The following is a 25,174-nucleotide window of genomic DNA, read 5'->3' on the forward strand; positions in this document are numbered from 1 at the left end:
CCACACAATACTTGCATTGCTTCTTTAATGGAAAGCTGTCACTGTGTGTACTTGCGAGCCCCACACTTTGCATGCGTGCATTTTAACATTTTTTAAATGAAGTGCTGTGATCCATTGCAGCAATCAGTGTCAGACTGGAACATACACAGCAGTGATTGGGAAGCGGAGGCATCTGTTAGACAGTCAGGTGAGATTCTGGGTCATTCTGGCAAAGGGTTTACACATATCAAATCAACAAGCAAAAGCCTGCCACTGAGGAGGGTCCACGTTCAGAAAAGAACCAATTCCAAGCTCATAGCTAAGACAATTTGTAAGTGGCAAGTGCATTTTGGAATCGTTCCCCTCCAAGTCACACACCATCCCGACTTGGAAATATATCGCCGTTCCTTCATCGTCGCTGGGTCAAAATCCTGGAACTCCCTTCCTAACAGCACTGTGGGAGAACCTTCATCACACGGACTGCAGAGGTTCAAGAAGGCGGCTCACCACCACCTTCTCAAGGGCAATTAGGGATGGGCAATAAATGCTGGCCTCGCCAGCGACGCCCACATCCCATGAACGAATTAAAAAAAAATCGATCTATGATATATTTGATGAAAATATAGTAGAACTTTGATGATTTATAAGATATGTCACCAATAATGGTGAGATTTTGCACAAATGAATTGTAACACCCTTTCTCTTTTTTAAAACATGTTTCCTACATTACAACAGTGATTACACTTCAAAAAGTACTTAATTGGCTGTAAGGTGTTTGGGACCTGAGGTCATGAAAGGTGCTATATAAATGCAAGTTTTTCTTTCTTTTAAAAAAAATTAGTTTAGCACAAAAGTTATCAAGCTACTGGATATTAATACTGGGTTAATTTCCTCTCTTTTGCTGCTCAAGCCCGCTGAAATGTAAAGTTCCTTAAACTGTGTCATAACAATGTGTTTTAACTCCAAACTCAGAGGAAGGCTGCCATTGCACCAGTGTTACACTCCCATTTTCCACAGGAGCCACTTTTGTGGCCTTTTTGATTGAGACTACCAATATAACACCTATTAGAACTGAGTTATTGTATGTACTGTGGCTGTGCGTCCACACGAAACTGCTTTTGAAAATGTTCAAACTTATTTTTTTTAGTAGGGCCGCTAAAACTGGTAGAGAGGGAGAAACTTTCATCCTATCAGCCTGGGCTATATTGAAGCCCACGTTTGGGGTAGATGGGCAATATTTTTACCACTGCGCCATTCAGTCCCATGATGAAACTCTTTAATGAGTAAAAGAATGCCTGGAACTCTCTATGACTGGTGAGATATTCCGTTTACTCTATTAGTAGAACCTTAAGCGTTTCTTTAAATGGATTCTGGAAGAACACATGGTGCTGCTGTTAAATATTATTTTACATGTGCAAGTCATCAGGTTTGATTTTCTTACATGTGTAAAACACTATTCTCTTGGGCAATAATAATATCACCAGTCACATTGAAGAACAGGCAATTATAAACTCAAGCGACTCAAGGTTTCTTTGCAATTCTGCATTCACAGGTCTTGTAAATGCACACACAGAGGCCACACTTATGTAGACATGTGTGTGTGTATATATATATATGTATATATATACTCCTAGCATGTGGACATTCTAAGCCAATAATGTAACATGGAGCCATTACCAGCAACATTCCAGAACCACTACGCATCCCACTGTTATTCCAGAATCATTACATCATTTTATTGATTAGCCCACAAATGGTCCTGAGTACTGAGTTTATCTGCTAGTTTACAAAGCACAAAGCTATTTTTTTATCACCTCAAAGAAATTGCAAGAATTAAATTTGATTCTAGTATTGTAAAGAATAAAAAATAATGACTGGGATCAAAACAAAAAATGCTGGAAATGCACAGCAGGTTTTAAAAAAAATTGTTGCTGGAATGTGGGCGTCACTACCAAGGCTGGCATTTATTGCCCATCCCTGGTTGCCCTGAGAAGGTAGTGGTGGGCCTTCTCCTTGAATCGCTGCAGTCCTTGTGGTGATGATGCTACCACAATAGTGTTAGGTAGGGAATTTCAGGATCCTGACCCAGTGAGGATGAAGGAACAGCGATGAATGTCCAAGTCAGGAAGGTGCGTAACTTGGAGGGCAAATTGGAGGTGATGGTGTTTCCACAATATTGGTGGCAGTGGTCGCAAGGGAGGGAGGTGCTGTCGCAGTGACCTTGGTGAGTTGCTGCAGCGCATCCTGTAGATTAAACATACTACAGCCACATTGCGCTGTACATGGAGGGACTGGATATTGAGTCCAGTGGCAGAGACACTAATCATTAATGATTGTGATTCTCTTACAAGGAGGAAATAAAGTCAAGGGATGTCGAATGCATCATGAAGTAGAAGATACAAGTTTATAAATATCATTTGAACCACTTAAGATGTGACTTCTTTGAAAAATGTTCCTGCATGCTCACATTTCTCAACACAATTTTTGAATTATTGTCATCTTTAGTTATGTTAAGACCCTTGTCTCATCTTTGTGAGCCGTCATGGGGCATTTTCCAGCCATTAATTGTACCCGTTCGTAAAATCATGTACAGCACCTGCCCGCATTTCTGACGTGCACTCCCAATGGGCAAAACTCCCTGCTGGATACACAAAATCGGAAAACTACCCTAAGTGTGTTGTTTGCTTTGCTGTAATAAATTTATTTTCTCCCCAAAAAATTTAGAAGATATTCTGGAACATCAGAAGCAAGAGACCAATTTCCCTCAATAACATTGTCTGCAAACGTTTCATCAAAGTTATCATAAGATAGGTACAGATAAGGGAGGCCATTCGGTTCATTTTAACTCATCCATCCAGACAATGTACCTACATTCCCCACATCACAACATCTTTTGAATGAGTCCAAGTTTCTGTCTGAACTGCTCTAATTGGAACACTATTCCAAATTTTGATCCCTCTTTTCAGGGAGAAATTCTTCCTGACAGCTGTCTTAAGCCTTCCTTTCATCAGTTTTATCCTAAGTTCTTTGTTCTAGTATCCTGGCATACCTTGAATTGGTGCTAAGAATTGATCTTATCTATGTCATTTAACGTCTTGTATACTTCTATAAGATGCCATCTTGGTTGCCTACTATCAAATCTAAAAACCTCCAATTGCTCCAATCTTTCCTTGTAGGGATCAGCTTACCCCAGGTTTAGTCTGACCAAGGCATCGTACTGTTTTAGTATGATATGTTCCAATTTATACTCAAATGACGTAGCAATATAATTAAGCATTTATTTATTTTTATTGCTGCTCCACGCTAATTTGGCACGTTAAGTGTCAAATCTATTATCTTGCACAGGTCTTGCCACTAATTTGCCCAATTGCAGGTGTTTTTGTAGGACCCTGGCTGGTTCATCCATCTCAACTGCAACCTCCCCAGCACCCCCCAAGGCCCAGCTTGGTATTGTCTGTCAACTTGTCCAGTTTGCATCCAATTCGTTAATGTAGATAAGGAACACTAAAGCTCCAGCACTGAACCCTGTGGCAATCCACTTTGTACTTCTCCCCTATCCTGGTATTACTCCCTAACAAGTACCTGGGGCGTCATTTTAGCACCCGCTATCGGGTGCGTTCCTGGCAGGGGGGCTCCGAAAATCGGAGAATCCCGGAGCGGGACCAGAGCCCGCCCCGAACCCGCGCACCTCCGGGTTCCCCGCTGACGCGCCGGCGTGCGCGCGCAGCCCCCGCTGGTGGGAATCCCGCAGGCAATTAAAGCCAGTGGGATGCCACTTGAAGGTATTTATTTAGGTATTTCAGGTCATTAACTGACCTGATTAAGGGACCATGTGGGATTTTTGAACAACATGGGACTGTTTCCCACACTGGGGGAAACACTCCCAGCTCGAATGGACGTGTTGCAGCTGTCAGCCTGTGGCAGCTGCAAAGGTCCATTTGACAGATGGGGGGTGGGGGGGGGGAGACCCTCACCCATTGCAGGAGGCCACTCTGTCACTTGGGACAAAGTTTGGCCTCCACCACCCTCCTCCTGACAGTCAAAGTCACCAACCTGCACACTTACCCCGGGGTCCAGGGACATGTACCTACCTTGCGGACCCCCTCAGATGTACATCTTGTGGATGGGGGCCGCCGTAGCTGCAGTCATGACCTCCTCGGAGGACGAAAAGCATCACCAGCCTCACCAGCCTCGCCATCCACGCCGTCCACCTCTGACACATGGAGCTCCACAACAGAGTGCTGTGACACATCCACCTGTACAGCAGGAGGGAGGGCTACCACAGAGAGAGATGCGTCGCAGAGGGCACTACCCTCGCCACAGGGTCCACAGACCGAGGCTCAGCCTCCTGGACCTCTCTGAGCAGCAGTGCACACGGAGGCTCAGAGTCACTCGACATGTAGTCGTGGACATCTGCAGCCTCCTTCATGACGAGCTGCTCCTGGCTGGCCCGAGCACCATCTTCTTACCTGTCACTGTCAAAGTCACCACTGCCCTCAACAACTTCTCCTTCGCATCCTTCCAGGGTGCAACCGGGGACATCGCCGATGTCTCTCAGTCATCTGCGCAAAAGAGCCCTGCAAATACACCTACACCCACTCTGCAGTGACACAATGGGTGGCATCAGTTGTCGGTCCTCATAGTGATCCTCAGGAGAGGGCATTATTGCACAAACCAGACAGGATTCGCGAAGACATGGCAGTAGTGGTGCCAATATAATATGTAATGTGAGTTGGTCAGAAATTCAATATAAGTAACACCCATGACAAACCCTCAAACACCCTTGTGCATCCCCTTCATGCTCACGACACGTTTGCCTTACGCTGCCTACTGCACATATGTGATGCATGCCCTGTGGCTGCAGCACAGGTAGTGGCAGGTTGAGTGAGGCTGGCCGTGAAAGAGATGCACGAGAGGGTGAGTATGAGATAGGGCCATGAGATTGTATGAGGATTGGGTTGAGTGGTAGTGGCGGGATGAGTACTGGCGAGGTGAGTAGGTGCAGGCAAGATGAGGATGAGGTTTGAGTGGGTGTGAAGGGTGATGTGACAGAGTAGTGTTGGCAGTGCAGAAGGAGATGTGGGGTGGGGGCAGTGATGTGGCAGACGGAGTGTAGGGGAATGAGTAAGTGTACTCACTTTGGCTGACCTACTTAGGTCATTGGAGCGCCTCCTGCACTGTATGCAGGTGGGCGATATGTTGGTTGCGCTGGTGACCTCCTCTGCCACCTCGAGCCAGGCCTTCCTGGTGGCAGAGGCAGGCCGCTTCCTCCCGCACACCGGGAGGAAGATCTCTGTCCTCCCCCTCCTCCTCACCCCATGTATTGATACCTGGAGTGAGGCATCATTAAACTGGGAGCAGCCTTCCCCCTCGGCTGCTCCATGCTGTAATTTTTGCTATTTGTTGCAGCATCTGTCAGTGGAGGACTGCCCCTTTAAATAGAGCTCCTCCAGCTGACAGATCTTACTGCGCATGCGCAGCCCGCCCGACGCGCAGATCAGCAGTGGGGAACCCGGAGGACCAGGTAAGTGGATCCAATTAGTGGATTGGATGCTACAATCGCGCGGGAAGCTGACTAATTTCACCGGGCGCGTTACCCACGCTCCCAATAGCCCCCCCCGCCGAGAACCCGCAGCCCTGCTAACATCGGGACCCTGCTGTTTTCTTCCCTTCAGCCAATTCCTATCGACACCCAGATTTTACTTTAAATTCCCACTGCTTTTAGCGTTGGTAGCAGCCTTTCATGAGAGCTTTACGGAACGTTCACTTCATGTGGTTTTCCACTGTCCACTTAGGATATCATTTCCTCAAAAAAGTCAAGAAGGTTCGTCAGGCTGAATCTTCACCATTTAAAGTCATGTTGACTTGTATTTATTAGATTAATCTCATATCGGTATTTCTTGTGTTTGCCCCGGTGATCAATTCTGTTATCTTCCCGGGTATTGATGTTAGACTGATGGGTCTCTGGTTGCCCAATTTAAAGTTGTCCCCTTTCTTAAATAGTGGTACCTCCTCAAAATTCATTGATTCTTTTGTGATAATGGTTAGCACTTCACAAATTTCACCCTTCAAAGATTGGAAACTATCCTCCCCTTGCTGACTGGCCAGAACCCAAGCAGAGTTTATTAAACGGAAGGTTTGCCATGGACAGGTTGAGAGTTTTTATCATTGCGAGCCTGGGGACAGCACTTTTCCACAATAAGATATTCGATTAGTTAGAGAAGAATTTTCTATTGTTGACTTTTGAAGCAGTTTGTATTTGACAGCGGATTAATAAAGTTCAGATTCTGTATAATGGCCAGTAGTGGCAGTCAATGTGGATGAGAAATATTCGTCCCCTTTTGTGTTAAGCCAATGGTCCGAATCACTCCTATTTGCTCAGTGGGCGAATACACCAAATGATATGTGACTGATCCATACAGCCACAGGAAAGGTCTCCGTTTGATCAATAGCGGGTGCTGAGTTCACTGATCTCAGCTAGGATTGCAATGAGAGCTTGGTCTCAGCATCCTCAGTTCACAAAGGAGGAAAGTCAGTGAGGACTCCTCCCTATCCAGTGACCTCCTACTGATAAAGTGCAAGTGGGGAAGGGGTCTGCTGAGATGGAACCCAAACTTTCCCCCGCTCACAATCATTGTCCAGGCTCACATGTGAAGAATGGCCATGGGGTAAGATACTATAGGGCTGTTGATGCCTGTAGAACCAGTGGGGAGGCACCACCTTAGGCAGAGGGGGGCAGAATAATGCAAGTGAGGTGGGATGCTGGGTCCTTTGGGTCTTCTCATCCACTTCTTTGTGTCTTTCTCCACTACATTGCTTTTCTAAACACTGAACACAACTCTGAATACATATTAATTTATTCTGTAATTATTATGGTAGTTAGGCAGATCATTTACCCACTAATTAATGAATTTTGATACAGCATAGGTTGGTCGACTTGTATGGTTTAATCCGTCTATATATAACATAGTCAATTATTTATGGCAACATCTAATGCATTTTAGGAAAACTTATGAAACAAATGATTTATTTTACAATCTAACAGAATTTAAAAAAAACTAAGCACTGTCCTTTGCTTTTTGAAAAATTACATTGCCCACGTTTTTATGTCATGATAATTGGTCTTCTATCCAAGAGAGGGCGCCAAGAGATAGTGAGATTGAATTTAAATGATCTTTTCTGTGTACTTTCATCAGGCAGAAGAGTAAGTTCGAACACAGGCCTAGAAATGTTGGCGCGCCTGAATGGTGAGCCCCGAGGGGCCTCCATTTCCATCGAGCTGCAGAGAGTAAGAGGCAGCTCGCCCGTGAAGAGTAATTTAAGATTGCAGTGGCCCTCAGCTAGGTGAGGAAGGGGGATGACCTTGCCGGATGTGTGGTCAGGGAGAGGGACAATCGATGGCTGTGGGGGGAGCGGTGGTGATTGGAAAGGGGGATGAGGGAGTGATGGCCGGCAGCAACCAGCGTTCTTTTGATAGGAGAGTTGAAGAAGCACTCCTGCTGCTCCCAGCTCTACATTCAGGTTAGTATATTTAAAAAACTTACTTTGTTGGTTGCGGCCTGTAGCAATCCCTTTAATGACCAACCATTAGGCTGCATGTAGACCTAGTTTTCCCGAGTGCAGCTGGCACAGGCACTGGCTACCTCAGAGGAAACCAATCTTATAGTGTAGACCTCATACTAGAGTTGGGTCCCATATTTGCATAAGCAAAGAGCCTGATTCAGGCATGGGGACTGCACGCCGATTTTTTGGCCTTTACCAATATGGCGGGCAACACACTGCTGGCTCGCAATGAGCGTGCACTTCCCGCCCGCCAAATTGGAGGCTTAGGAGGCCATTTAACACCTGAAAAATAGGCACTGCGCCACCGAATTTCTAGGCCACAATCTCTGTTTTTACCGTGCTGTGGCAGTGTAGCTGGTATAATGTCCCCGGTGTACTTGCTGTGCATGTCCACACAAGTTTCCCTCATTACTACGTGTCCGTATGGCACAACAATATTGACCAATTGTAATGCTGCTAAGTTGTTTTGTTCCTCATCTGAAGCCAAGAAAACAAAAACTACCTGTTTAGGTGCACAACCACTTTAACCTAGGGTCACTGTAGGTCTCCACCACTACCTCTCCCTCACTGCTTCTGAATCCCTAGTCCACGTTTTCATCAGCACAAGGATCGACTTCTCAAATGTTTTTCTCACTGACTCCCGCCCAACAAACTCCAACATTTTCAGCCCACATTCTCTCCTGTGCAAACTCCCACCCTCCTTTGAATGCATCCTCACTGGAATCTCTAGTAAATTGACTTCCAGATCCTGCCTTCAGTTTCGAATCTGTCTATGGCCTCAATCCTTTCTAACTGAATAATCTTCTCCAGCCATATGATCTCACACTCACCCTCTGCTCCTCCAACGCTCCCTCCGCTGCAATCATTGGTTCCTTCCCCTCGAGGCGTTATACCCCGACCCTCTGGAATTCGCTCCCAAAATCTTTCTGCTTCCCTTTACACCTTCAAAAATCCCCTAAAATCCCTCTCTACATGAGGCAACTTCCCCTGTCCTTAATTTTTTTTTCCTGCCTGGTGTCCACCTTGTTACCAGCTCTGAGAAGGTTTCCTTTATGTGATTTGCATCAAAGCAGTTGTCATTAAAAATGTCTGGCAACCCTTCCTTTGTTTACAAACACACTTTTGCACCACTTGTGTCTGAGATCATTGTGACAAAAATGGTGCCTCGCTCTTCTCCCTCCCCAAACAAAAAGAGCTTTCTCTTGAGGATGGTGCCCCTTTTAAAATTGTTCTTCCAGTCACAGACTATTATCTAGAATTTAGTCAATAGGTGAATTTTAAGAAACATGCAGTTTGAGTGCTCACGTTGCTGCCTCATGTGTTCTCCCCTGCCCCCAGTCCCTTGGTCTGTGATTGGCTGAAAATCAGAGGGGTAGAGTTGAGTTCATCAGTAGAAGTACTTACATTCCTGAAGTCAAAATCCATTGTGAAAACCAGAATATCTTCATGAAAGATATCCAGTGGCACAAGTAGTAAATGTGGAAGTGGACCACACATGAGAAAGATTCTCAGCGACTGCAAAGTGTGTACGTGTGTTAGCTGCTGTCAGCTGGGATGGTAATGGGGATGCTCCAATAGGCCTCGATGCCCTGGGCTAGGGAGTGGAAGAATCAGCCAGAGGTCCTGCTTCAGATCGCTAGCCTCTGAAAAGTGTGAGTGCATGGACATCTGGCAGGCTTGGTTATGATTCTACCCACAGTTGAATGCTTTTCCAACACTCACTGTCTTGGATCACACGATTTTTATTTGAAATCTACAAGCTTTCGGAGGCGTCCTCCTTCCTCAGGTAATTGTCAATCGAAAGCTTGTAGATTTCAAATAAAAATCGTTGGACTATAACTTGGTGTTGTAAAATTGTTTACAATTGTCAACCCCAGTCCATCACCGGCATCTCCACATCTTGGATCACATGGGAAGAATAGCCACTTGAGTGGGGGCTGGAGGGCTGTTATCGCCTCAGGCACTAAAGACTGGCAAGAGTCATTGCCTTGAGAGGCAGAAACTGGAGGGGAAAAGTAATAAACATTGGCACTATCTAAGAAAGAGAGTTGGTGCTGGGAAACAGTACTTTAACATGGAACTTTCTTTAACACCTTTATAGACAAAAAAAATGTGACGATTAAGATGCTGTAGTCTTCATCCAACACATGATTAGTTGCTATCCAAGAGATCAGGTTCCGCACTATTGGAAGTCCTTAAGTCAAGGTTTCCATTCCACTGGCTAACAGGATTGATCAAATGCTGCAGAGCTATACTGAAGCCTTATTATATCAAAATCTATGATTACAAACTTGGCTTTGTAACAGATATCACCGCGTAAGATCAGGTATCACCGCCTGATCAATGCTGAGCAAGTGGTTCTCGCAAGGTCAGGTGTTAACCAATCAATTTTAGGTAAGCAGTTATTGATAGTATTTAAGTGGCCATCATAGTGACGAGTGCCACAAATGTATGTTCCTGGAGACATCATCATCTGAAAGCTCAATCAGTGCATCAAAACATTACGATGAGGGAAAATGGCCCAGAGTTTCTGCACTATTTTTGGTGTAATTTCAGTGCCAAACCAGGGCAAGTAACTTTTTTTTTGCAGAAAAATTGAGCGGAAGATGTTTACGTTGATTAATACCTTCGTGTTTTTTGGCCTATCCTACAATCTACCCACCTAGTCCTAAGTGACCTCGTTTAAATATATAATAATGAGGCCAACGGTGCAGAAGCTGCAAGTTTCCTGTTTTTACACTAGCAATGCACTCAATTTCTTCGAACACTTTCGTTTACTAGTTATAAAAATGTTGGAGATGGGAGAAAGGGCTGTTTGACTGGCTGGGATGGTTGGAGGCAGGAAGTCACGTGATGAAATCTCCAGGTATACGTTCAACCAGAGTTGGCATCCCGATCAGGCACAACTGCTACCAGGAGCAGCTGGGACCGGCGGGAGTGAGTGAGGAGTTTGTGAGCCAGAAGAGTGTGGAGAGTTTCAGTAGTGAATTCACGCAGCTGTGAATGACATTTTTGCAGCAATTTTACTGGCTCTCTGCACCGCCGTTTTCCAACACAATCCATTTCAGCTCTTCCAATTAATAAATGTAACCACTTGTGGTTACATTGAAGCCCATGGAATTAAAGGGACAGTAGCAGCGTGGATACAAAATTGGCTAAGGGACAGAAAGCTGAGAGCAGTGGTGAACGGTTGTTTTTCAGACTGGAGGGAAGTATACAGTGGTGTTCCCCAGGTATACATTAATGACCTGGACTTGGGTATACAGGGTATAATTTCAAAGTTTTCAGATGACACGAAACTTGGAAATGTAGTAAACAATGTGGAGAATAGAAATAGACTTCAGGAGGACATAGACAGACTGGTGAAATGGGCAGACAAATGGCAGATGAAATTTAACACAGAGAAGTGTGTAGTGATACATTTTGGTAGGAAGAATGAGGAGAAGCAATATAAAATAAATGGTACAATTATAAAGGGGGTGCAGGAACAGAGAGACCTGGGGGTGTACACACACAAATCTTTGAAGGTGGCAGGATAAGTTGAGAAGGCTGTTAAAAAAGCATATGGGATCCTGGGTTTTATTATTAGAGGCATGGAGTATAAAAGCAAGGAAGTTATGCTAAATTGGTTAGGCCTTGGAGTATTGTGTTCAATTCTGGGCACCATACTTTAGGAAGGATGTCAAGGCCTTAGAGAGGGTGCAGAAAAGATTTACTAGAATGGTACCAGGGATGAGGGACTTCAGTTATGTGGAGAGACTAGAGAAGCTGGGGTTGTTCTCCTCAGAACAGAGAAGATACAGAGGAGATTTGATCACGAACAGTTTTGATAGAGTAAATAAGGAGAAACTGTTTCCAATGGAAGAAACGTCAGTAACCAGAGGACACAGATTTAAGGTGATTGGCAAAAGAACTAGAGGCAGCATGAGGAAACATTTTTTTACATTTGTAGTTGTTATGGTCTGGAATGCACTGCCTGAAAGGGTGGTGGAAGCAGATTCAATAGTAACTTTCAAAAGGGAATTGGATAAACACTTGAAGGGAAAAAATTTACAGGGCTTTGGGGAAACAGCGGGAGAGTGGGACTAATTGGATAGCTCTTTCAAAGTGCTGGCACAAGCATGGTGGGCCGAATGGCCTCCTTCTGTGCTGTATCATAATATGATACTATGATACTGAGCCAAACAGATCAGGACAATTTCAAGTTCAATCCCTGGTCTGTGTTAGTAGGCACACCTGTTGGGGAATACTACAATTGCATCCCATGGCAAGAAACAACAGTCGGCCTAATTACAATCTAGTGACTCACGGCACAAAGAGTGCTGGTGCAAGCAATGGTTAAGTACATGATTAGGCTTTTCTGTGATGCTTGACTATTTTCGTTGAATTTTTTTGAGGAGGTCACTGACGGTCAAACGGCCCACCAGCACTAAGAGTCTGGGTTCACACATGGCAGAGTAGCAGGGGCCTGCTGAGAGAGAGATTAGCTACTGAAGGCAGTGTCCATTAGGCCTATAGGTGAATACATTTCGCTCCAATGCAGCGGTGGCAGAGATGCACATGGTCGTGGAAAATCATGGGCGGGCCTGAAATGTGCCAGCTCTGCGCTGCCTGGGATTTTCTGACCGAGCAGTGTTGGGGAGGCAGATGGTTTGTTTAAAAACCAATGCAAGTTAGGGAGGGGCGTCCCTGCTCTGAATTTGCCATTCTTACATGTCAATTGTGTGATGCCATCACTGTGCACCGGTATAAAGAGGCAGACAGCACTACCTGGCCAGAAGCGACCCCCTGTCCTTCTTAAATCTTGATGCTCCACTATTTTGCACATGGGCTTTTTTTTGGGTTCCCTTTCTGTTATTGGTTTTGGTGCATTGCTTTTTTTTGGACATTTAAGTTTTTTTACTTTTACTTTTGCTCTTATTCACACCTCCTGTTGAAGGGAATTTAATTGAGAGTTGCAACATCCCCCTCTGCACAGGATGGGTATTCCTTTGGGAATTCTCTTACCCACAGGGAGCTGGAAGGTGAGGAGTTTCACAGCCATGAGCAGAGGCAGGTGCACCTGCACTAGAAGAAAGCTCAGTCAACCCATGCAAGAAGCTGGATAACAGTTAATTGGACACATGTGAAGGGCTGTATTTTTTATTGCTAATGTTTCACCAGGGAGGTAGTCTCGAAACTTTGTCTTCTTCTGCAGCAGATCTCTGTACCTTCTCCACAACTGAGATGCTTTCATCGCTCCAGCATTTGCAGCCGTGCCTTCAGCTGTCTAGGCCCTAAGCTCTGGAATTCCCTTCCTAAACCTCTCCACCTCTGTACCTCTCTCTCCTCCTTTAAGATACTCCTTTAAACCTACCTCTTTGACCAAGCTTTTGGTCACCTGTCCTACTATCTCCTTATGTGGCTTGATGTCAAATTTTGTTAGACTAACCTCCTGTGAAGCACCTTGGGACGTTTTACTATGTTAAAGGCACTATATAAATGCAAGTTGTTGTTGTTGGCTTTGTCCATGACGGTTAAAGTTGCAGCTGCCACTGGCTCCTTTCAGGCTGCCTCAGGTGGCACTTGTTGGATCAGCCAAGCTGCAGTGCACCACTGCACACATCTGTTCAAAGATGCATTGTTTGCTAAAGCCAACAACCTCAGGACCTTTCCTAAGGTTGGCAATTATCAGAAAGAGAGGGTTCTTCACTGGAGTTGCTGGCTTCCCAAAGTGTCTGGTACCCTTACAGACTCCTTGCACCAGGGCAATAGCATTTATGAACAGGAAGGGATTTAATTCTCATTAACATGCAGGTTGTAAGTGATGGTCTGAACTCGATGATGCGGGTAGATACTAGGTACCTTGGAAGCTGCCATGATGCACTTATTGAAAGCCAGTTATTTCAAGGCAGGTCTGCCCAAGATGGATAGATTATAGATGACTAAGAATACTTTCTTCAGCCATGGCTTATGAATCCAAGGCCTGCAGCAGAAAGAAACTTTAATAAGGTCCATGCCTCTACAACGGTACAAATCGAGGGTACAAATCGGCCCGTTGAAACAAAGCTGTCTGATTAGGTCCAGGGAGATGCTGCTGTACAGCCCTGAAAAGTCTCCAGAATTATAGTTGTGTGCTGTATGCTGCAAAGCTATGCTATCAGGAGAGAATCCAGAATGCAGCAGAGATAAGAGGAAGGTCAGCAAGGTGTTGGAAACACAGAAACAATTAGGCCAACCTCCAATGGATGGCAAATCCAACATTTATTGGAGAACCATTTCTCATAGTATGCGAACCCCACCCCCCCACCGCACAAGCATTCCTGTATCACATTTCCACTGAACTGTCACATCAACCCCAAATGGCATTGTGACCCTGCACTATACCTCATTCACCAGGCATGGACAGCCACTCATATCCTGAAGCAGAAATGTGGTATGAGATAAAGAAACTCCCAGTGCAAAGTTCAGGTACAAATCTCCAAAATAAATTTGTGCAACAGTAATGTTCTTAATGTAGCATCAGCGTTTCTCCTTTGTGGCAATGGGTGGAAATGATTCCTATTCTAGACTTGAAGGAGGCAAAGGCGGAAATGTTGAAGGTGGTCATAACGTGGGCTGGCACTGGCAATGTCATCCCTATGGTTCAGGTTGGCTCCAGGTTTCCTCAAAGCAGATGACACAGTTTTGCAACTGGCTGCGTGTTGACCCAGAACCTGCAGGAGCAGTTGTTGGGCAGATATCAGAGGCCGAGATATAGTTAGTGATATAATAGGGGACAGTCCTGATCTGGTACCTGCTAATCTCCCTGGCATGCCTCCTTTTAACTTGTTCCACCTGAACCATGAAATACTGTATTTGAGGTGCTGTAAATAACCACCTATCATTAGTTTTACATTGACTTGCCAACCGGTACAGAATTCTAATCTGCAGTTAGATGCCTTGTCACTCCCTGAACCCCTTTTCATATCCTCTCTTACACTCTTTTGGCTCTGCTGAACTCTTGTAAATGCTTCAATTATGGTTCATTTTCTGGTGATTTGGAAACAATATTAGCCTGTTTTTGTTTTCTACATGAACATCCAGTACATGTTCTGATGACTGGAAAAAAAAACAAAAGCCAGCATTAAAAAGATCGGGCCAACATTTATCCCTCAACCAACATCACTAAAACAGTTTATCTGGTCGTTTATCTTTTTCCTGTTTGTGGGATCTTGCTGTGCGTAAGTTGGCTGCCGCTTTTCCTACATTACAACAGTGACTAAACTTCAAAAGTATATAATTGGCTGTAAAGCACTTTGGGACGTCCTGAGGTCGTGAAAGGCGTTATTTAGATAGAATCATAGAATCATAGAAGTTACAACATGGAAACAGGCCCTTCGGCCCAACATGTCCATGTCGCCCAGTTTATACCACTAAGCTAGTCCCAATTGCCTGCACTTGGCCCATATCCCTCGATACCCATCTTCCCCATGTAACTGTCCAAATGCTTTTTAAAAGACAAAATTGTACCCGCCTCTACTACTGCCTCTGGCAGCTCGTTCCAGACACTCACCACCCTTTGAGTGAAAAAATTGCCCCTCTGGATCCTTTTGTATCTCTCCCCTCTCACCTTAAATCTGTGCCCCCTCGTTATAGACTCCCCTACCTTTGGGAAAAGATTTTGACTATCGACCTTATCTATGCCCCTCATTATTTTATAGACTTCTATAAGATCACCCCTTAACCTCCTACTCTCCAGGGAATAAAGTCCCAGTCTGTCTAACCTCTCCCTGTAAGTCAAACCATCAAGTCCCGGTAGCATCCTAGTAAATCTTTTCTGCACTCTTTCTAGTTTAATAATATCCTTTCTATAATAGGGTGACCAGAACTGTACACAGTACTCCAAGTGTGGCCTCACCAATGCCCTGTACAACTTCAACAAGACATCCCAACTCCTGCATTCAATGTTCTGACCAATGAAACCAAGCATGCTGAATGCCTTCTTCACCACCCTATCCACCTGTGACTCCACTTTCAAGGAGCTATGAATCTGTACTCCTAGATCTCTTTGTTCTATAACTCTCCCCAACGCCCTACCATTAACGGAGTAGGTCCTGGCCCGATTTGATCTACCAAAATGCATCACCTCACATTTATCTAAATTAAACTCCATCTGCCATTCATCGGCCCACTGGCCCAATTTATCAAGATCCCGTTGCAATCCTAGATAACCTTCTTCACTGTCCACAATGCCACCAATCTTGGTGTCATCTGCAAACTTACTAACCATGCCTCCTAAATTCTCATCCAAATCATTAATATAAATAACAAATAACAGCGGACCCAGCACCAATCCCTGAGGCACACCGCTGGACACAGGCATCCAGTTTGAAAAACAACCCTCGACAACCACCCTCTGTCTTCTGTCGTCAAGCCAATTTTGTATCCAATTGGCTACCTCACCTTGGATCCCATGAGATTTAACCTTATGTAACAACCTACCATGCGGTACCTTGTCAAATGCTTTGCTGAAGTCCATGTAGACCACGTCTACTGCACAGCCCTCATCTATCTTCTTGGTTACCCCTTCAAAAAACTCAATCAAATTCGTGAGACATGATTTTCCTCTCACAAAACCATGCTGACTGTTCCTAATTAGTCCCTGCCTCTCCAAATGCCTGTAGATCCTGTCCCTCAGAATACCCTCTAACAACTTACCCACTACAGATGTCAGGCTCACTGGTCTGTAGTTCCCAGGCTTTTCCCTGCCGCCCTTCTTAAACAAAGGCACAACATTTGCTACCCTCCAATCTTCAGGCACCTCACCTGTAGCGGTGGATGATTCAAATATCTCTGCTAGGGGACCCGCAATTTCCTCCCTAACCTCCCATAACGTCCTGGGATACATTTCATCAGGTCCCGGAGATTTATCTACCTTGATGCGCGTTAAGACTTCCAGCACCTCCCTCTCTGTAATATGTACACTCCTCAAGACATCACTATTTATTTCCCCAAGTTCCCTAACATCCATGCCTTTCTCAACCGTAAATACCGATGTGAAATATTCATTCAGGATCTCACCCATCTCTTGTGGTTCCGCACATAGATGACCTTGTTGATCCTTAAGAGGCCCTACTCTCTCCCTAGTTACCCTTTTGCCCTTTATGTATTTGTAGAAGCTCTTTGGATTCACCTTTGCCTGATCTGCCAAAGCAATCTCATATCCCCTTTTTGCCCTCCTGATTTCTCTCTTAACTCTACTCCGGCAATCTCTATACTCTTCAAGGGATCCACTTGATCCCAGCTGCCTATGCATGTCATATGCCTCCTTCTTATTTTTGACTAGTGCCTCAATCTCCCGAGTCATCCAAGGTTCCCTACTTCTACCAGCCTTGCCCTTCACTTTATAAGGAATGTGCTTACCCTGAACCCTGGTTAACACACTTTTGAAAGCCTCCCACTTACCAGACGTCCCTTTGCCTGCCAACAGACTCTCCCAATCAACTTCTGAAAGTTCCTGTCTAATACCATCAAAATTGGCCTTTCCCCAATTTAGAATTTTAACTTTTGGGCCAGACCTATCCTTCTCCATAGCTATCTTAAAACTAATGGAATTATGATCACTGGTCCCAAAGTGATCCCTCACTAACACTTCTGTCACCTGCCCTTCCTTATTTCCCAAGAGGAGGTCAAGTTTTGCCCCCTCTCTAGTCGGGCCATCCACATACTGAATGAGAAATTCCTCCTGAATACACTCAACAAATTTCTCTCCATCCAAGCCCCTAATGCTATGGCTGTCCCAGTCAATGTTGGGAAAGTTAAAGTCCCCTACTATTACCACCCTATTTTTCTTGCAGCTGTCTGTAATCTCCTTACATATTTGCTCCTCAATTTCCCGTTGACTATTTGGGGGTCTGTAGTACAATCCTATCAAAGTGATCTCTCCCTTCTTATTTTTCAGTTCTACCCATATGGACTCAGTGGGCGAACCCTCGGATATATCCCCTCTCACTACTGCCGTGATGTTCTCCCCAATCAAGAACGCAACTCCCCCTCCTCTCTTACCTCCTGCTCTATCTTTCCTATAGCATCTGTACCCTGGAACATTGAGCTGCCAGTCCTGCCCCTCCCTTAGCCATGTTTCAGTAATAGCTATAACATCCCAGTCCCATGTACCCATCCATGCCCTGAGTTCATCTGCCTTGCCCATCAGACTTCTTGCATTGAAATAAATGCAGTTTAATCTAGACTTCCCTTGGTCTTTGCCCTGCTTTCTCAGACCATCTGTCCGGTCATGTTCTGTACACTCTCCCTTACTGGCTTTTGTTTCTGTCACCACTTTATTTCCCACTGACTTCCTGCATCGGTTCCCATCCCCCTGCCACATTAGTTTAAACCCTCCCCAACAGCACTGGCAAACACTCCCCCTAGGACATTGGTTCCAGTCCTGCCCAGATGCAGACCGTCCAATTTGTACTGGTCCCATCTCCCCCAGAACCGGTTCCAATGGCCCAGGAATTTGAATCCCTCTCTCTTGCACCATCTCTCAAGCCACGTATTCATCTTAGCTATCCTGTCATTCCTACTCTGACTAACCCGTGGCACTGGTAGCAATCCTGAGATTACTACCTTTGAGGTCCTACTCTTTAGTTTAACTCCTAACTCCCTAAATTCAGCTTGTAGGACCTCATCCTGTTTTTTACCTATATCGTTGGTGCCTATATGCACCACGACAACTGGCTGTTCACCCTCCCCCTCCAGAATGTCCTGCAGCCGCTCCGAGACATCCTTGACCCTTGCACCAGGGAGGCAACATACCATCCTGGAGTCTCGGTTGCGTCCGCAGAAACGCCTGTCTATTCCCCTTACAATCGAGTCCCCTATCACTATAGCTCTGCCACTCTTTTTCCTGCCCTCCTGTGCAGCAGAGCCAGCCACGGTGCCATGAACCTGGCCACTGCCACCTTCCCCTGGTGAGCCATCTCCGCCAACAGTATCCAAAACGGTATACCTGTTTTGGAGGGAGATGACCACAGGGGACCCCTGCACTGCCTTCCTACTCTTCCTCTGTCTGTTGGTCACCCATTCACTATCTCCCTCAGTAATTTTTATCTGCGGTGTGACCAACTCACTGAACGTGCTATCCACGACTTTCTCAGCATCGCGGATGCTCCAAAGTGAGTCCATCCGCAGCTCCAGAGCCGTCAAGCGGTCAAACAATAGCTGCAGCTGGACACACTTCCCGCAGGTGAAGGAATCAGGGATACAGGAAGGAGCCCTGAATTCCCACATCCCACAAGAGGAACATGACACGGCGCTGGGATCTCCTGCCATGACTTAACCCTTAAATTAGCTTAAGAACAACTACAATGTCAAGAGAAAAAAAAAGGAAAGAAAAACTACTTACCACTCCCTTTAAGGAGTTTACTCCTTCAAATTGTTCTCAATTTAGAGAATGTTAACTACACTGGGGACCTTGATTCACTAAAAAATAAACGCTACTTCCTATAAGACCTGCAGACCTTTCCTTTCCTTTTACTTCAGTTACTGTAGATAAGGAGAAATACTCACCTGAACCTACTCACCAATCAGGTGCCTCCCCTGTGTCGCGTCCCGATCTGATTCCTGACGTCACTTCGAACTCGGTCGCAGCTCTGCTCCGCTCCTCTCAGCGCTCTGAAATCCCGCCTTTTATCGGACGCTCCCTCCGCTCGGCTCGGCTCCTCTCAGCTGTTCTCAGCGCTCTGAAATCCCGCCTTTTATCGGACGCTCCCTCCGCTCGGCTCGGCTCCTCTCAGCTGTTCTCAGCGCTCTGAAATCCCGCCTTTTATCGGACGCTCCCTCCGCTCGGCTCGGCTCCTCTCAGCTGTTCTCAGCGCTCTGAAATCCCGCCTTTTATCGGACGCTCCCTCCGCTCGGCTCGGCTCCTCTCAGCTGTTCTCAGCGCTCTGAAATCCCGCCTTTTATCGGACGCTCCCTCCGCTCGGCTCGGCTCCTCTCAGCTGTTCTCAGCGCTCTGAAATCCCGCCTTTTATCGGACGCTCCCTGAAAAAATGAAAATATAAAATCAGACAGAAAAGCCTCTGCCCTTTTGTGCTTGGAGTTTCCATTTTCACCTACTGCAGATGGGTAAGCAGAATATACGGCATGATCCCATCCTAAACGGATAGGAAATCGTGTTATGGGGCCATTCATTTTTTATTAACGTGTTGAAAATGCATAAAGGGTCGAAAGATTGCACACCACATTAATCAGGTGGGCAACTTGACAAAATGATTCCCTAATTAAAGTTTCCAACACTTGCATGCTGGTGTAAGCTTCCAATTAGGAATGAAGCATTTGAGTATTTCTTTTCTTATTTATTGTTTTTTTTCTTTCAGTAGAATATAAACCACATGTGGCAAACTTCATTTGGTGAAGCATTCCAACTGTTAGAAGCCAGGATTGCTTCGTTTTAAGTGCTGTTTTGATATTTCCGTTATCAGTGTTATAAATAGTAGCAATGGTGTTAGTGTTTGGTGCATTTCCTGTAAGACCAGACCATGTGTACGTATTTGCCTGCAGCTGTATATCTCTGCAAGTCAAACATTTCCAGTTTAACTGTGTATTAAGCTTACCATTTCAAGATGCTCTGTACCTTAAACATGATGTTACTGAGGCCTGCTTGCTAGAATTGCTGAAAGGCTTTCCCCCTGCCACTTTCCAACATCTTCACTTTTTGCAGCATACGCAAACCATGTTTTCATTTTAATCTTGGTGTACAGCCCCCGACCCTAAGATGAAGGGTGAAATCTGAGAATTAGAAGCAGGACAATGGAAAACAACTGAAAATACTATCTTGCAGAAATACCATGATTCATATTTTTAGAAATAGTCATTGGGTCAGCCTTCAGTTGATGTATGATTACGCATTTGAAATAATATTAAAAACAGATGTATACCTCAGATCAATCCTCAGGACAAGCTCTGTGAAACCTTTTCTGTTTAGATTGTTGCCAGGTTTCCTCTTAGTGCACCCATCATGTGTCTATCCTGATTAAGAATGACTACAGTCTCTCCATACCAAATATAGTACTTTTCACATTAATGTCCTGTTCGATGATGACTGCATTATTTCATACAACTTCAAACACACCATTTTTGAGAAGTTAGAAATGAAGGTACATTAAAAAGTCCCCCTTTTCCATCTTCTGTTTCCCATTTTCTCTCCTGATTGCTGCCTGCAGGATCCCCTATTTTTACATTTCTCAATTTATCAGGCCTTGCCTTGTGGCTCCAGTCCTCATATACCCCCCCAACCCCCAACAGCTTTTGCTTTTACGCTCTTTTGAAGGCCCCGTATTGTTAAATCTTTTTTGGCCCCTCATTTGTTCCTCTTCCTCCTCTGTGTCCTTCTCTCCACCCTTTGTACCTTCTTGGAGTATTTTGGGGCTCCATTGCTGCCTTGTGTATTTTGCACTGATTGCTGTTGAATTTCCGTATCTGAAGTTACACCAATTGTCCAATGACTGCTAATGGTTGCAGTCAATGTTTTGCTGTTTTCTTCTTCAGATTTCAAGATTGCTCACTTCTGTTGATTTATTATCATAAAAGTTTTTAGAAATAGTTTTTAACAATAGAGGGGGAAATTGGTCTTCAGTGGCAGTGCAAAACAGCCACTGATCGATCGGCAGCCTGTTTTATGCACCACCTGATTTTCTTTTCCATTGATTTCGGCGGGGTATAAAATGGGCTGATGATTCGTTAGCACCCGTTTTACGCTACTGTCAAGGACCAATTTCACCTCCACAGCAAGAACAGGCTCCCCTGAGGCTCAGAGAGTTTACTTCACAGCACCTCTCAGCCCCGTGACCTCGACCACTGAAAAGGACAAGACCAGCAATATCACAGGAGCACCCATCGCCTCCAAGTTACATACCACACTGACTTGGACAAAATATCACCGCTTCTTCAGCGACACACGGTCAAACTCTTGGAATTGCCTAGCTAACACTATCATAGGAGCACCATCACCAATTGCTTTAGAGGTGGTTCAGAGAAGGTTCACTCGACTGATTCCTGGGATGAGGGGATTATCTTATGAGGAAAGGTTGGACGAGTTGGGCCTGTATACATTCGAGTTTAGATGAATGAGAGGTGATCTTATTGAAACATATAAGATCCTGAGGGGACTTGAAGGGGTAGATGCTGAGAGGATGTTTCCCCTTGTGGGAGAGACTAGAACTAGAGGCCACAGTTTAAAAATAAGCGGTCTCCCGTTTAAGACGGAGATGAGGAGAAATTTTTTCTCTCAGGGTTGTGAGTCTGTGGAACTTCCTTCCCCAGAGAGTGTTGGAAGCAGGGTCATTGAATATTTTTAAGGCTGAGTTAGTTGGATTCCTGATTAACAAGGGAGTCAAAGGTTATGGTAGGTAGATGGGAAAGTAGGGTTAAGGTCACAATCAGATCAGCCATGATCTTATCAAATGGAAGAGCAGGCTCGTGGGGCCGAATGGCCTCCACCTATTCTTAATTTGTATGATCGTATCACAACAAAGGATTGTACCCAATTCTGGATGCCACACTTTAGGGACGATGTCAAGGCCTTAGAGAGGGGGCAGAGGAGATTTACTAGAATGGTACCAGGAATGTGGGACTTCAGTTACGTGGAAAGACTGGAGAAGCTGGAGTAGTTCTCTTTAAAGCAGAGAAGGTTAAGGGGAGATTTAATAGAGGTGTTCAAAATCATGAAGTGTTTTGAGAGAGTAAATAAGGAGAAACTGTTTCCAGTGGCAGAAGGGTCAGTAACCAGAGGACACAGATTTAAGATAATTCACAAAAGAACCAGAGGTAAGATGAGGAGAAACTTTTTTTACACAGCAAGTTGTTATGATCTGGAATGCACTGACTGAAAGGGTGGTAGAAGCAGATTCAATAATAACTTTCAAAAGGGAATTGGATAAATACTTGAAGGGGAAAAATTTGCAGGGCTATGGGGAATGGAACTAATTGGATAGCTCTTTCAAAGAGCCGGCACAGGCACGATGGGCAGAATGGCCTCCTTCTGTGCTATATCATTCTGTGATTCTATAATTGCAACAATTCAAGAAGAAAGCTCACCATCGCTCTCTCAATGCAACTAGGGATAACAACAAGAACTTGTATTTATATAGCGCCTTTAACATAGAAAAACGTCCCAAGGTGTTTCATATAGGTGCAAGGAAAATGGACAATGAGCCAAAGGAAAGATTAGGATGGATAACCTAAACCTTGGTCAAAGAGTTGGGTTTTAAGGAGGGTCATAAAGGAGGAGAGGGAGGTAGAGAGATAGACGGACTTAGGGATGAAATTCCAGAGAGCGGGACCTACATGTCTGAGGCACAGCCACCAATGGTGGGGTGAGTGGATGGAGGGATGCACATGAGGGTAACAATTGATGGGAAGTAACTGTAGCCTTGCAACCAGTGTTGCTGACATCCTGTGAACAAAGAAATAAAATCTAGTGAGTAGCTGAACCATACAGACCAGGAATGCACAAGGTGTAATCCCTGCTCTCTGCACAGTTAACAGCTGAGCTAGCAGTAGAGGCGTTACCTTTGGCGTGTGGTCGGTGTCAAATTTTGTCTGATAATCGCTCCTGTGAAGCACCTTGGGACGTTTTGCTATGTTAAAGGCGCTATATAAATGCAAGTTGTTATTGTTGTGCAACCCTGGGGGAGGGAGGGAGGGAGAATTGGTAGGTTTCCTGCTCCTGACCCCTGCTGGAAATGCACATGTATGAACATCAGATGCTTTTGGCAGTGATGCCCTCTGCGGTCCAATATGCTGCCAACTATGATTTTCAAGCCTCACACAAGAATATATTGGTGAGCGAGTAGCACGAGTGGAATTTTAGCCCTGCAAAGGAATCAATGATCCAGAATTTGCTGCAGAGAGGCATCTCGCGCCGTGCCCCGTTTGTTACATTTTTTACCCTCACCCTTCAGTTCGAAAATGTTTTACGCCGCAAATTGCTGGAAGTGCAAGTTGATAACGGCGCAGCGAGGTCAAGGGGCATCTGGGACAATGATACGAGCTCAAGAGGCATCTGGGACAATAATGCGAGCTTAAGGGGCGTCTGGGACAATGATGTGAGCTCAAGGGGCATCTGGGACAAAGATGCGAGCTCAAGGGGTGTCTGGGACAATGATGTGATCTCAATGGGCGTCTGGGACAATGATGTGATCTCAATGGGCGTCTGGGACAATGATGCGAACTCAAGGGGCGTCTGGGACAATGATGCGAGCTCAAGGGGCATCTGGGACAATGATGCGAGCTCAAGGGGCATCTGGGACAATGATGCGAACTCAAGGGGCATCTGGGACAATGATGCGAACTCAAGAGGCATCTGGGACCTTGCTGAATGACGGGATCAACAGTCTATCTCCCTAACCAATTAAATTTAAGGATAGAGAAAGAAACAGAGGAATGGAAGGAAATAGCGTGAGTTAGAGTCAAATTAGATACAGAAAGAGAAATAAAGAGAGGGAAACAAAGATTGGATTAAGAGAGGGAACAAAAAGATAAAGGAAAAATAAGAAAAAAAATTAAAAATTAAAAATTTTAAAAAACCTCTTGGAACAATTTATTATCTACAGGAGTGAGACTCTGCAGTTTCAACTGGTCCCTTTCTTGGCCTCTGAGATTGAGTGACATTGCAGGAACATAAATCTTGTCATTAAAAAGGCCCTTACATCATTAAGTACCAGCCCTAACTTTCTGCAGTGATGATGTGGAGATGCCGGTGATGGACTGGGGTTGACAATTGTAAACAATTTTACAACACCAAGTTATAGTCCAACAATTTTATTTTTAATCCCACAAGCTTTCGGGGGCTTTCCCCTTCCTCAGGCGGTGTGAACTAAGACAACTATCTCCATCCAAACAAGAAATTACAATGAAAAGCAAAATACAGTGGATGCTGGAAATCTACAATAAAAACAGAAAATACTCAGTAAGCCAGGCAGCATCTGTGGATGGCAGCATCAGGTCGATGGCTGAGGTCAAAGAAACTACAATGCTTATCTGCCAATCTTAAACTAAATATTGCACCACAAAGATTGAGATGAGGGTTGCAGATCAGCTCCTGCAAACGCTGCAGCGCTGCCAGAGAATCTAGACACCCTATGGTTAGGTCCTGAAGTAAACTACATCTTCGATTAATGTAAGGAATCTTACAACACCAGGTTATAGTCCAACAGTTTTATTTGAAAATCGCAAGCTTTCGGAGGCTCCGAAAGCTTGTGATTTTCAAATAAAACTGTTGGACTATAACCTGGTGTTGTAAGATTCCTTACATTTGTCCACCCCAGTCCATCACCGGCATCTCCACATCACATCTTCGATTGACATTGATGACCTCAATAACATCACCGTTATTTATTTTGCGCTACAATCAACCCATGATTACAATTATCCCATTGCTGTTGGGAACAGGTTCATGCATTGTTTGAACAGGATGTAACTGCGACGAAAAAGGGCGGAAGGCTCCCCTTCTGCAAAAATCTGCAGGTGTTCTTGAAATATAGCAAACGGTGCTAAATCTGCCTCTTTTTTTTTGTTTGCTCTTTTAAACTTTGACTTAGAACATAAGAAATAGGAGCAGGAGTAGGCCAATCGGCCCCTCGAGCCTGCTCCGCCATTGAATAAGATC

At 44.9% G+C, this 25,174-nt stretch overlaps 1 protein-coding gene across 1 annotated transcript in view; it reads left to right on the plus strand.

Annotated features, from left to right (window-relative positions):
• The first annotated feature begins 7,193 nt into the window (after window positions 1–7,193).
• The window catches only part of LOC137344560 (Krueppel-like factor 15), a 43,521-nt gene continuing 25,540 nt past the window's right edge, over window positions 7,194–25,174 (plus strand). Inside the window, exon 1 of the mRNA XM_068007606.1 lies at window positions 7,194–7,500. The gene's annotated coding sequence lies outside the window, so the exon portion shown is untranslated. The remainder of the gene's footprint in view (window positions 7,501–25,174) is intronic.

The sequence above is a fragment of the Heptranchias perlo genome, chromosome 27 (genome assembly GCF_035084215.1).
Source record: "Heptranchias perlo isolate sHepPer1 chromosome 27, sHepPer1.hap1, whole genome shotgun sequence".
NCBI classification, from domain to species: domain Eukaryota; kingdom Metazoa; phylum Chordata; class Chondrichthyes; order Hexanchiformes; family Hexanchidae; genus Heptranchias; species Heptranchias perlo.